This window comes from Lissotriton helveticus, chromosome 7 (genome assembly GCF_964261635.1).
Source record: "Lissotriton helveticus chromosome 7, aLisHel1.1, whole genome shotgun sequence".
Classification (NCBI taxonomy): domain Eukaryota; kingdom Metazoa; phylum Chordata; class Amphibia; order Caudata; family Salamandridae; genus Lissotriton; species Lissotriton helveticus.
Window position 1 is genome coordinate 606869459 of NC_136068.1, and position 13218 is coordinate 606882676.

The 13218-nt window shown below is 45.6% G+C and overlaps 1 protein-coding gene across 1 annotated transcript in view; it reads left to right on the forward strand.

Moving 5' to 3' along the window:
- The first annotated feature begins 208 nt into the window (after positions 1 to 208).
- Positions 209 to 13218, forward strand: part of GPRIN1 (G protein regulated inducer of neurite outgrowth 1) — a 60619-nt gene continuing 47609 nt past the window's right edge. The window contains exon 1 of the mRNA XM_078652805.1: positions 209 to 339. The gene's annotated coding sequence lies outside the window, so the exon portion shown is untranslated. The remainder of the gene's footprint in view (positions 340 to 13218) is intronic.

Consider the following 13218-nt stretch of genomic DNA (forward strand, 5'->3'; position numbering starts at 1 on the left):
CTCCTCCGCACTTAACGGTTTAACGAACGTCGTCGTCGCGCCATGGCCGCCGCTAGCGGTTCCCATGGAAACGGCCTTGAGATGGGAGCGCTGCGCCCGCTGCATCGGCCCCCTCTGCACTCGTGTTCCGCCTTCCTTCGTTCACCTGTGCGGCACGGGGGTGCAGGCTCCCCGATACCACGCGCGGTCTCCGGGCCCCTGTAGTCGGAGAACCTGACCATCGAGCACCTTTTGAGCCGCGTGCCGCGCGCACCCGCCGCGGCCCTGCGTATGCGCGCGCTCCTTCCTTGTTTGTTTTGGTTTTGGAGGAGAGTGGGGGCAGCTGCCGCCGGACAGCCGGTAGGTGCACGTGATTATGGCTACTATGCTGTGTTTTATTAGTACTGTCGAACTTACGGGGTTTCGGAGATGGCAAGATAGTTCCGCTGGTCACTGCACCTCCTACATACCTCTTTATACAATTTATATTGCATTGTGTTTTATTCCTTGTAAACAAAAGCAACGCGGGGAATATTCCTATATGGTATGGACAGAGTGTAACTTAAAGATGGCTCACAGGCTTGGGTTGACCTAGTCTTTCACTCTTCTATGCACGACAAAAATGAGCCGGGTACTAATAAGATATTTTTTAATTGACAAAGGACAATTTAGTTGGTGGGAGGAGCACGTAAACGGACATTGTGAATGTTGTATTCTTTCTATCTACTATTCGGGGGGGGGGGGGGGGGGGTGAGTTCCATAGAAAGCACAAGGTTTCACGAGAAGCAACCTCTCAAATAAGAAATGCAGATTGGGGCGAGGGGGGTCTCCCGGAGCCCCAACCGCCTCCCTTTGCCACGTTGCGAAAGGTAGTTCTGTTTTTATATATGGCGTATGTTATAGTAGTGTCATCTTCTATTGCTAATTATGCCGTGTGAAGGGCGTTTAGCTATCCCATGCTTCTGTTTGAATGATGTCACCTAGTTGTATTGCTGCGTTAAGCTGTTTTTGTTAGGTTATATTGTGTAGTATCTACGCGTTATGCTTATGTACCCTACTGCCATTTTCTACATGTGCTCCAAGTTCCTCGATCTTTCCTTACACACACGCACACCCTAGGTTCTTGGATAGTCTGTTCTGTACCTAAAGCTCCCTACACTGACCTGGGTGCCTTGTGCACAGTCCGTGTGCATCAAACTCCCCACACCCTATCAGTTTGTCACTAGCCATCCCGTGTTTGCCCACGTGCATCGAGCTCTTGATGTTCACGTGTCCCAAACACCTCACTGTGTGCTTCACGTGCCTCGGCCGCATTGCACTCTACCCATGTGCCCCAGCCTCCTACACCCTGTCAATGTGCCAAGAGCACACGCTCTGCTCATTTGTCTCATTACACTCAGCTAAGTGCCCTCAGGCTCCTTACCAGCTGTAGGAGAGTAGGATCTGCTTCTTATAGTTACCCCCACTTTTTGCTGATGTTTCACTGTTTTCGACTTAGACTGGCTGGGATCCTGCTATCCAGGACCCCAGCCTAGCTGCTTTCTCCTCTAAATTGATTGCATGTACTTTAGGTACACTCCAGATTGGATTATGGGGTATCCTTATAAGTCCCTAATATATGGTATACTATGTACCCAGGGCATAGGTACCCCAGAGGTCTCCCAGGGGCTGGAGCATGTATGGTGCCACCCCTGAAAGACCACTCAAACTGACACCGCAGGTCTGCTACTGCAGCCTGTGTAAGGTGGTGCATACACCCCTTACTTAGATATAGGTTCACTATATCTACCTTATATCACTGCACATATAAACCTATCAGTCACCCCTATGGCAGGCCTTATCAATCCTGAAGGCATGGTGCTGAGTTTTTATGTTAGCGGGTGCCCATGCATGAGCAGAGTCCTTCTGCAGACTTCAGAACCTATTTTCCGGGGTTGTTTGTGATGCAGCCAACCATATACTTCTAAGTGCATTATAACCTCGCGGTAAATACTAACTTTAAAACCGCTGCTTAGAAACATGTTGTGTTTGGTGTCAAACACCTTGAAATCATACCTCCCAGCCAGTAACTGGCAGGGGAGGTATGATTCCACCCTCCTAAAGGGACATATGTGACACACCGGTACACCCGGTACCAGCAGTCTCGACCTGGGCATCACAAAATGGATGCTGCCAGCCACAGACACATGTCTGTCCTCCTGCTGCAGAGCCAAGCTCGAGCAGAGGAAGGCTTGACAATAGGTTTCCTGTCACAGGGAGGTGTAACCACCTCCCGGACAGGCTTTAGTGTATAGGGGATGGGTGGGTGCTCTCTGCGAGTGCTGTGATGTCTGCACTGGGGACACATATGGTGTCCCTGCGCATAGTCCAGCTCAAACCGGTTGCAGGAGCCACTTGCTCCTGCTCTGGCACGAAACTGGACAAAGGACATGGGTGTAACCACCCCTCTGTCCTGACCCTCCCATAGGTGGGTCCCAAGAGTTTTTCCCACCCATTCCTTGGGTATAAAGTAGGAACCCCTGACTACAGGACTTAAGATTTTACCTGGACTAAACTCTGCTACAGAAACCAAGTACTTTGACGATCTGCACAACGCTGGACGACTGAAGAATCTCCCTTGCAGTAAAGGAGTTACTCCCGTGCTAAGCAGGCACCAAAACGCATCTGACTGGTTTAGATCTCCGAAGCTCCTGAGGACTCCGAAGATTTCTGCAACACAAGAAGTGGGTTCAAGGTCTCTGACGTTGACCTGCACTCTCAGCAATTCAGAGGCCCGTATCCCTTGTGGACACCGTGCAACCCGGACCCCTGTGCACCGTGCTCTTTTGCAGCAGCATATGCTTTTCGGCGACCCCTGAAGCTGTGCTTTGGGCTACTTGTAGTCCTGACCCCGAGTAGTGTTTCCACCGAAGCTTTCCGGCCTACCCTCCACGAGGGTTGCGTGGGCTAGTATTTCATGATTCATCTCGAGGTCCCTTCGCGATCCCTGGTCCGTTGGCCTGTGGGTCCCTGAGAAGGTAACTTTTACTTTCTTTGAGCTTTCCTGGTTGCTCCAGACGTGCCCTGACTCTCCATTGCTTGGAAAGTCCCCAGGACCTTGCCGGTCCTCACCAAAGCTGATTTCCTCTGACCACTTGGTTTGCTGTTGCCAAGGCTTGTTGGGTTTCCATCTGGACACCTTCGTGAGACAGCTCACCTTCAGACTTTGGTTGTCATCGATGTCTCGTGGGCCCCGTGGCTGCAGAGTCATGCATCGCATCAACTCACCTGAAGCACCTGACAGCGGTGGGCATTTGTCTACCGAGCCCCTGGTCACCCTGAAGTAATTCAGACTCTGTCCCCTCTGCTTTCAGGTTCTTCTCACCTCAAATCCAGGCTTAGATTCCTCCGGACACTTTTCCTCTTCCCTGCAGCAGCACTTTTCAGCATCAGGCCTACGAAGATTCCCGAAATCACTTGACACCTATGCACCCGGCTTCCCAGACTTAGCTAACACGAGTACTCCGGTGCTCACAAGGGTGCTGGCCTTCTAGACCTTCTGTGTTTGAAAGGGTTTGCTCAAAGTCCTCTCCGAAGTGTCCTTAATCTTTAAAATTCCAACCGTGACTTTCCCATAGAGTTGTACGGAGCTCGCGCCTGTGTTCTCACACTGCACCCGTCCTCCATGGGTCCCCTGTGTCACTACCTTGGGTGGTTCCTTGGAGTCCCGGCGATTCTATGTGCTCTAGGCACTGTGTCTAGTCAAGTCGTGGTTGTTATACCACTTTCTTAGTATATGGTTTGGTCTCCCCCTGGAGCCCACTGTGAATTGTGCTATTTACTGTTGATCTAGTGATTTAATATTGTGTGCTTTGTTCTCTAATCTTATAAAGAGGTTAGTAGAGAGTGTTTAGTACTAAATACATATATTTTATATATTCCTTGTGTGGTTCTCGTTTCATTTGGTCATTCGGGAGGTTCTGATCTTGTAAAACAATCTGCTTTACATTCCTTCGAGACTTAGCCTGAAGGCTGCTCTCCATAGCTACCACTAGGATAGCTTTCAATAAAGGTTGTCTTTAACCTAATCATCAATAAGGGTTGTTTAGACTGGTACAAGGTGCCCACTATAATTATTGGTCAGCATATACCAGGCCAACTTCTTACACCTGCCTCAAACCTTCTTAGTTGGGCCAGAGTAAGGCTGGGATTCTTGGCTAGAACAGTGTAAGAGCTCTCTGTCCCCATTCTCCCGGATGTGTTGCCAACCCTAATCCGCATTTAATGTTTACAAACAGCTATGTTTACTGTAACTTATGTCCATGTGACCTCTAGGTTTCTCAGTTGTAACTAAACAGCCTAAATTTGACTCCGTAGCCACCAAGACAGACCAGTTGGTTAATGAGTGTTGACAAATTAAAAAGAACAATTACGAACATAGATATGTTTTATCGTCCAGAAAGAACTGTAAATTATATTGTCTCACAAGGGACAATGTACAATTAGATGTGTGCTATGAGTTACAAAAATAATTCATAGTTTTCATTGATTGCAGTTAACTGATATTAACATTCAGACTCTGTATCTATTGACCTCAATGGTCTGTCTGCAAACATAAACTGGCCCATATAAAGTACACTGACTAAGCATCAAAGTAGGAGTAGTTCCTCGTAAGAAAAGGGCTTGCAAGGTGGTGAGGCCACAAGGTTGGCCAATTATGTTGCAGGGGGACCAGAAGTTCAGATCTTAATGCCCTCCCACACCTTTTGGGGTGTCATGCTTCATCATTGGGCGCTCCTCGTCTGGCCGGTTCTGCAATCCCCGATGGGCATGGGGGCTCTTTCTCAGAGGTCTTTTGATCCGAATACACCATTTAGGTGAATGCATGAGAGGAGACAGTACAGAAGTGTATCTAGTGGAAAGTGAAGTGTGTCTAAAATATACTCTGGCGCCCTAAAGCAATTCTTTATGGGGTAAGAGTACCAGGAGTAAATAAAAACAGCGGTGCTATCATTCGGTCACAATGTACTTAGAGAGCTATCAACAAAGTAAGGTTGACATGTTTCATGCCTTAATTGCCCAAAGGGTCAGTCGGCATTTCATCAGGACCAACACAATAGTAGTTTGTTGCCCCTGAGGGTAGTTTGTTGCCCTGAGGGGCATGGAACCTCCTTTCTAGTAAAGGATTGCCACTCAATAAGTACAATACTACACCTGGATGGTTGCAGCACAATGATTCTACCCCAAGGTGCAGAGGAAATTACCCCTTAGGCAAGGCAGAGGGTCCCAGAGAAACTGCAAGACACTTAGTGAGGTCCGGGACATTGCCGCTTGACTTACCCTCCTTCGTACTGCCCATATAAAGTACAAATATCCCATGCTGTTTTTTATGAGAGTGCACAGAGCCCTAATAGACTTCTTTTGCATACAGTAATTCCTGTATGAGTAAGAGGCTCTAGCACAGAGGTATTCAACCTTTTGTGCAATAAGAGCTACTTATTTTCAGTTTAAATCAGGGTGGGATACTAATATTATTAATGTTTTAATAGTGATCACTAGGGGCGAAACGCTGTGCCCTGCAGCCACGCGGTGCATTCCCTCAGCACAGCACTCTGGCCAGAGAGCTCCTGATTGAGCCCAGAGGGGGCAGGGAGGCCCCCTCGAGTTTCGTTACTCCAGTGGTGATCACATAAGCAAAGATTACATTCGTGGCCACCCCATGCAAGATTACTAGCAGTGATCACCTCAGTGCACCAGACAGGGGTGCCAGCAGTAGGTTAGCCACCCTGATGGCCCATTAACACAGAGGGAAGGTAAGAGTCCCCCAGTAGACGATTATATGTAAGCTATTGGATAAAATAGATTTAGTGGCTTTAGGTTATTGCATTTAGCCTCTTGATATGTGTTGTTTGTTTGTGCCTCACTTCTGTTCATGCCTTCAAAGTGAGAAAATGGAGGGTAAAAACAGGCAAAAAAGCAGGGACACAAGGTATCCCATTTCTGCATTCGAGGAGGGAGAACTCAGTGCACGAAAACCCAGACTTTCCCTGTCGTGTCCCACAGGCAGTGCTGTCCTATTATCAGTCTCTCAGATACAGGCCATGATTGAAGAGGCAGTTTCTAAAGCATTGTCTGCCATACTCTACCACAACAAGAAAGGCTCCAAATCCACTTCAGATAGAGATCTTTAATATATATGCTGCTTGTGAGGACAGACAACTGGTCAAAAGGCAGGATGGTGAGAGTAACAATTACAGCAAGATAGAGAATTTAGGGAGTTTATCAGTTACTTTTGTCTGGAACATTTGGCTGCTAATGGACTAACTTCCACTTTTATTTGCCATAGCAGTAACGGAGACTTAGTGTGAATATTTAAGTCATAGGTTTCATTTTTTATAAAAGTGGTTGATCAGCATTTATAGCTTTCTTACAAGGCTACTTATGGTAGTACATGCCCATCTCTGGCATTGATATATCCTATAGTAGGCTTTGCCTTATATGGATGCACTATAACTGCCTCTGCACAAAGCCATGGAGATGAACTAATTCCCTTAAATCATCAGTCACCTTAACTCATAATCACACTTAGCACTGCCTGCTCTCTGAGAAGTTATAATATCATCACCTGCCCATTTTTATCCTTTAGAACGTTCACACAATATCTTAATTGCCCTCGTCGTTTTAGTAGATACGATTTTTTCATTCTGGCTCCTTTCTGCGCTGGAGATGCACCTTTTGATTCAACTTATGTATGCTGCTATTTGCTACTGTGTGCCTCCTGCTTAGAAATACGGCCTTTTAATAGCATTGAAGTGGAGTATGATAGCTACATTACATTCTTGGATTAGTCCTCTGTCATTTAGCGAAGTTATATGATTCAACTGTAAGTCTACCGAGGTGTACAATTCATCTAAACTGTAGTTCATAGTCAAGGATGCAGAAGGGAGGCATGTTAATAATAAGGAATCATGCTTATCGGGATGTCTTTTAAAACATTGTATCACATGGGTATGTATTGTATTGATGTAGTGCATGTTTCTAGGTAATCCTTAATTTGTAGATTTTATGCCCAAATACTGTATGGTTTTATTGTAAAGCTGAAACAATAAATACAATTACATTACTGTTTTTTTTCCCAATGATAAAGCTGTTTCACCAGATTTCGATTCAACCTCTTAGAGTCCCAGTACCGCTTTGTCAGGCAAATATATAATAAAAGACCAATTAAGTCATCTTTTTGAAACTGGAAGAGATCATTTGGGAATTGAACAAGGCCCACAATAGAAGGATTAGGAGGGAGTCCTTTCCCAATACGAAAAATGAGCGAGTATGACATTGCCTCTCCACAAGAGAATTAAAGAGTTTATTTTCAGGCATTGGAAGAAAGTCAGCCAATCTTCAATCCCAAAATTTCTACTGAAAACTCTGTTTGGGAGGAGATTATTCAGCCTAATTTTAAGGTAGATTCAATATTGGGGCTGTTAATAGGGAGGATGGCTCTAAATCCTGATGTCTGCTCGCCGAAAATGTAGTTGAGCACAAAGTGGATAGTGCACTCAAGAAACCCTCCTTCTCTAGTAATCTCACTTTAAAATCGATTTAGGCAGCCTAGGCCTCCCAGTCTATAGTGAAAGATTTTGAGGCATTATCCAATGCCATTCAGGAGGATACCGACTACTCCGACATCTTACTACTAATGGAACGGGTAGACACATTTTTAGTAGGTGTGTCATCCAGCTGGTGTGTCTGTCCCAACTAGTCGTAACTACTGAATGAGAGATTAGAAGACCGACTCTTCCGAGCAGGCTGCCTTCCTAAAGATCCCAGACAAGGGGAAGAAACGTTTTGAAGAACAGTTGGATGTATTTATAATAAAGTCCTGCCAGGGCAGGAGACATATTCTCCCTTTCAAGAGTAGTACCTTGAAGGTCTTCAAGTCATGAAACTAAGACACCAGGGGTTCTGCTGGAAAAGACAACAGGTCCTCTTGAAAGCAAAGATTCTAGCCCAAGTAATCTATCAATGGACAGAATACCCCAGCCCATACTGGATCTGTTAAAAAACGGTTCTAACGACATACTTCCTCCCTGAAACACAACTCAGGTGGGATGAAAACTATTGGATTTTTATGGGGCTTGGAAGTCCTTCATAAAGGTTAAGCGGGTGTTAGGTTTGATCAAGAGAGGATATCTTTTTTAAATCAATGAATTGCCGCTTGGATCAGAAGTCCTCCCTACGTATATCCCCGCCAGTCCTGTAATAAAAAGGTATTTTGTGGTTCGGGAACCCAGGCATTAAAAAAAAAAAAAGGAAAAAAAATGGAGGGCAATCTTCCAGTACCGGTAGAAGAAAGGGATAATGTGTACACTCCATTCTGTTTCTGAAAAAGAAGACGTCAGAAGAATACAGACAGGTACTTGTCCTTAGAATTATAAATACTTGGGTGAAAACAATACATTTTAGGATGGTGACCTTGCAGAAAGTAAATCCATCGGTTTGTCAAGTGTACTTTCTATTAGCCATCGACCTGCAAGACGCCTTTCTACACATTCCCATTCATCCAGGTCAGCAGAGGTTCCTTCACTTCACTGAGGGCCTGCAGTACTTTCAATTCAGGATTCTACCTTTCAAGTTCAACTCAGCTCCCTAAGTGTTCTGCAAAGATTAAGCACCTCTCATGGCAATCCTGCACCAGGAGGGAATATCCATTCTACTGTACCTGGACAATTGTGTCATAGCTTCAGCATCTGGGAAAACAACGGAGATGAACTTCAGAAGAGTGCTGACTGTTTTAAGAAAACATCCATGTCTAATACATCTACAGAACTCGCAATTGGTCCCATCTCGGGATCACGTTTATATCATGGCCAGAGTCAAATCAGAAATAGCATTTGGTACTCTGCTGGAAAAGAGGATACTAAAGATTCAGAAATAGCTCACTGATCTCATGGACTTAGACAGACCAACAGGTACTGCCTGGTTACAAGTGCAGGATGACTCTGGTCTCTTGGACCATATGTTATCTGAATAAACTAATAAGACACATTCTGAGCCATCAGTCCCCTGCATATTAGAACCTGTCTTTGGCAATGCTGGTGTCACAGCAGATGAAGAAGGAATTAGCTTGGTGAAGGGTAGCCTTGAACATTCTTTAAGATGTACCTTTATACACCCACTACCTGAGAGTACTAACAACGGATGCCAGCACAACAGGTTAGTTGCATGGATAGAACCCTATCAAGTTCAGGGTCACTGGTCGAGAGACCAACTGACCAAGTCTTCCAATTGGAAAGAGCTGGAGGCAATTCACATAGCACTTCTTTCGTTTTCTCATCATCTCGGCAAAGCTGTGGTAGGCAGAACAAGCAACAATACTGCAAGGTCTTATGTCAACAGACAAGGGGGTACAAGATCTCCAACTCTCTCACAGATTTCAGATCTAAATTTCAGTTTGGTCAAGACCAGCATCACCTACTTATAGGCAATATATGTCCAGGGAAGGGTTAATGTAGTTGCGGACAAGCTAAGCAGGGGGATTTAATCCTCAAACAAATTTTGCCAGAGTAAAACAGTTTTGCTCAGATCTGTCAGAGGTTGGGTCGCCCAGTTCTGGGCTCCTTCGCTATGAGTCAGAATGCTCTGCTCTCTTGCTCAAGGGCAGGAGAGAACAATTCATAGTACCTGGATGCTCTTTCATGCCTGTGGCCAAGGTGCCTTATTTACACTTTCCCTTCACTTCCCTGCCTTTTTATTAATCCTCAGATTCTTGGTCAGATTGAAGAGGAAGAGAGTAAAAGTGATTTTTGATAGGTCCGGGATGGTCCGTCTTCCTAGATCTCTCTGAAAACCTGAAAGAAGTGTGTTCTCCCCATAGATCCATCCCCTCTTGCTTTCCCACTCTTGCAAAGTAGCAGACTGAGGAAACTCAAATTAACAGCTTGGAGACTGATAGGGTAGGGCTAGTTAGCAGGGTTCTTTTTAAAAGGTTATATTCTAAAGACTGATTCATGTTTGGTCGGTTTTTACTTTTGATTTCCCTGATATTGCAACAAAAATCACCTGCAGCATACACAAATTCATGCAGTCTCACATACTTTGCAAAATACTCCTGTATCGTGTCTTTACAAGATCAAAACTGGCCTGACTTGCAAATGAGGGCCATCTTTTTAGCTACCTGGTTTGTTATATGGGAGTCACTTTTATTCTGGTTCCTGGGTCTATTTTTTTGCCCCAGTCCAACCTTGCTTGTGATGAGTGCTTGCGTGACGTTCTGTCTGGTGTTCTGAGGCAACAGTTTGAAGATCTTTTGCAGCATGCATAGGACATGGAAGCGAGAGGTGCACTCTGTATTAACTTGAGCTGTCATGTTGAGCTTGTCGTCTAGGATGATCCCTAGGTTTCTTGTGTGGTCTGTGGGTGTGGGTCCTAGCTCCTACTTCCACCAGGTTATGTCTCTTTGAGAGGTGTAGTTGGCAAAGACCAGTACTTCTGTCTTGTCGGAGTTAAGCTTCAGGCAGTTGGTTCGCATCCAGTCCGCTACCATGTTCCTACAATTGGTGAAGTTTGGTCTGGTGGTGGTTGTCTTTTCCATCAGGGAGGGAATGGGTTAGGTGTCATCGGCGTAGGAGATGACGGTGATGTCTTGTGATTGGACAATGTTGGAGAGTGGTGTCAAGCATATGTTGAAAATGGTGGGGCTGAGGGGCGATAATTGTGGGACTCTGCATCTGTTTCTTGGTCTCTGATGTGAAGGGTGGCAGCCTGACCCTTTGGGTTCTTCCACTAAGGAAGGTACAGATCCATTTTAGAGTGGATTATTGCATGCCAATCCCATGGAGTCTTCTGATGAGGGTGTTGTGGGAGAATGTGTTGAAGGCCTCCGTGAGGTCTAGTAGGGCAAGGGTCGCTGTTTCTCCTCGGTTCAGGGTGTTTCGAATGTTATTAGTGGTCGCAATACATGTTGTTTTGGTGCTGTGGTTCTTTCTACATTCTGATTGAGTGTTGTCTAGAAGATAGTGAAGCTCAAGGTGGGTTGCGAGTTGCTTGTTGATGGCCTTCTCAATCGCTATGGCTGGATAGGGGAGCAGGAAGATGGGTCAGAAGTTGCTCAGTTGATTCAGGTCAGCTGTTGGCTTCTTGAGGAGGGTGTTGATTTATGTAAGTTTCCATTTTTCCACCTGTTAATACTCAACATGTTTGTTAAGTTTTAGATTTAGAGGTCATTAAAAATCAGATCTGGAAGGAAGCAAAAAATACCCCAAATCACAAAAATAATTGTGTCTTTCCAGAAGAGCCGGTTCAGGTCTTTAACAATATCTAGTTCCTGCTCATCCTCACTTTCCTGCTAATTTTACTGATCTAGGATACTGTAAACCATATAGCTGGCTCCTGCATGGACATTTTGGGCATGTATGAGGGGTATATTGAGTCTGCATCTCCTGGTAGGATCACTCAAGTAAACTCTAGTCATCTGAGTGTGATAGGTGCTAGACTTCCTAGGCCATGTGTAACTAGCTACTCCAGTCTAGTGTTTATTTTGTTGTTGTTTTTTTACTTTCTGGGACTTTTTTGTCCTGGACTTATAATGGAAAAGTCCCAGAATACAAAGAAGAAACCTGAATTGAAGCAGCTAGTCATGCGTTTGCCTGGGAAACTAGGAGGAGCTGGAATGTCTCAAGTCTCTCTGCTGCCTTGTCTGAACTTTAAACAGATCTGGGGAAAGATGAGGTTGCCCCAAGCGATCTAAAATGTGGTAGTGCGTGCACTCCTTATTAGTTAAGATGCTCGGTACTATGAATGCACATGATAAGCAAGGGTTATCCAGCATTGGCCTGAGAAGGCCGTCCATACCAAATTCACATACAATTTTTACTAAGTGGAGAACATTTACGTAGTCTGTAAGTATCCTCAAATTTGATTCAGAATGTTGCCCTACTTTTGCACTGGGCTTAGACACTCTTGTGTCAAAGTGTGCATAGCTTAGTTGGATCCCTCTGGTTCAGGGTAAAGAGCACAAGAGCCAAGGTCTTTAAGAGCAGACCTGGCTGTTGGTACGGTATAGAGTATAAAACAATAATTACCATTCTCAATAAATATGACTGGCAAGTTAGATGTTAATTAAATATCTTGTTTAATCATTTGACTGGAGGTGGTCCATAATCCATTTTCTATTTTCACCTCCTCTGCTAAGCATTTTGCTGACATTTGAGACAGTGCAGAACTAGCTTTGCATTCCCCTGAGGCGGAAGCCAGGGGTTAGGCGCTAACCTTTTTTAACCTTTTAAAAATGTACTATTGTTGTGTGTGATTGTGATTACAACATCCTCACCTTGAATCCTCGCTCCCTCGCCGTGGCTAGAACCCCGCTCCTCGAGCAGGCGAGTAGGCTCTCACGCAGGCGCAGACAGGGTTGGACGCCATCTTAGGCGTGAAAGAGGCGAGCGTACCAGCTGTTGTCTGTTCCCCGCCCTCCTCAGTCCTATAAAATGAAGACCTATTCCCAACGGTGCAGCGGGCGGGCGCAGCGGGCGCGCCAAAGGCAAGCTCGTCTGCGCCCGTCCGCGCCCGACCGGGTCCAGGGGCCACCCCCCCTGCTCCTTTATTGAGTCAGAGGAAATATTATTGCATGGACTCCCTCTACCAACTACGACCCTCCACATCAGCAAGCTGTTGCTACCGGCTCCACCCTTTGGAGACTCCCCGTTTCTGCCCTCATTGTAAGATTGAGCTTGCTAGCCCATCGACCAAGACTGACTCAAGGGACTACCGCATGTTCCTCCTTAACTGTAGGTCCCTCCCAAAACATAGTCTAGAAGTGTCCCTGCTGTTGGACGAACATGCGCCTGATGTAGTCTTTTTACGGAAACCTGGTTGACCTAAGACTCCGAACCTGACCTGGTGCAAGCTCTCATATCAGGTTACCAGATAGCCCGTTTAGTTCGCCCTTATATACAAGGACACATATGTATGTCGCTGTTCGTCTGAGCCCATCGCTGACTGTGAAAGCATGCCCTTTGTCATTGAATTCTCTCCTAATAACAGCTTTACAGGCATTCTTATTTATCGCCCTCCTGGATCAATCAAACATTTTCAAATAGCTCTCCCCTCTGCCGTAGCAGAACTGGTCACATCCCCTTCAAACTTCACGCTACTTGGCGATTTTAATGTCCATTTGATAACACCTCAGACACCACCGCCACAGAGACGATAGCAAGTTTGGCTGCCGTCCAACTGGAGCAACTTGTTCCATCTCCAACACAT